The 969-nt window shown below is 32.9% G+C and overlaps 1 pseudogene; it reads right to left on the reverse strand.

Annotated features, from left to right (window-relative positions):
* Positions 1-299: 299 nt before the first annotated feature.
* Positions 300-745, reverse strand: LOC102501738 (NADH dehydrogenase [ubiquinone] 1 alpha subcomplex subunit 5 pseudogene; annotated as a pseudogene).
* Between the last annotated feature and the right edge of the window lie 224 nt (positions 746-969).

Here is a 969-nt window from a genome sequence, read left to right on the forward strand (position 1 = left end):
ATTTGTTTAGATGATAATAATAATCAAGTGCATTTCTCATTTTTATGGGATAATTTTTAAAAATTAAGTAACATATTGCAGATATTGCTGAAGATAGTTTAAATAGTTTAATATTTGATTATAGCATCTACATTGAATATCTGTACGAATTTTTCTAATTAACTTTCAAATCTTTCCACAACCTCTCTGTTTAAAGAAATATTATCTCTGAAATAATTTGCCTGAATATACTTTAACATCAGAAACTTAATCACAAGTCTATATCCATATTCAAAAATTTTAACAAATCTCCTAAATATTATCTAGCATAAGTTTTTTTGATTATAAAATGTCAAGAATGTGGAAACATATTTAATAGAACATTTGTTACATCGGTTTCCCATCAACCCACCAAAGTCATTTAATGATGATTGTATTGGCCATTTCCACCAGTTGGCAGGAGGTTCTTTCACTAATGGCTCTCATGGTTTCCATTTCATCATTTTTCTTGCCAGACTTAGATAATTTTCTGCCTGAAGGATCACCTCTTCTATCTGACCACCCTGAAGTTGGTCTTCTAATTTTTTAACATCTGATTCTATTTCCACCATGTCCAGCCTCTCATTTGTTATCTGTTGTGCATGTTTTCTATATGCTGCATTTTTAGACATTTGCTTAAGAATATCAAGAATTGTTATGTGCAATGTTATGGACTGTCACACTCAGCCAATCCCACAAGGCCAGCGGTCTTCAGCAAATCTGCCATGACAGCTGTTAAACTGTTTGTAATCCCACATCAGTATCTCCAGTGCCTATGTGCACAGGTGGTGAAAATTTTGAATCATGCACATCCCCTGCTGAGGTCAAAGAAGACAATGATCCATCTTCTTGTTCTAATGCTTAGACTGTGTAAATGAGTATCCTTCTTGCAGTAATAGTTAGTGGTACATTTTTCACATTTTTATGCTTTCTGTGGGTAATTTTGTTTAA

The sequence above is a fragment of the Tupaia chinensis genome, unplaced genomic scaffold, assembly GCF_000334495.1.
Source record: "Tupaia chinensis unplaced genomic scaffold, TupChi_1.0 Scaffold000567_1, whole genome shotgun sequence".
Classification (NCBI taxonomy): domain Eukaryota; kingdom Metazoa; phylum Chordata; class Mammalia; order Scandentia; family Tupaiidae; genus Tupaia; species Tupaia belangeri.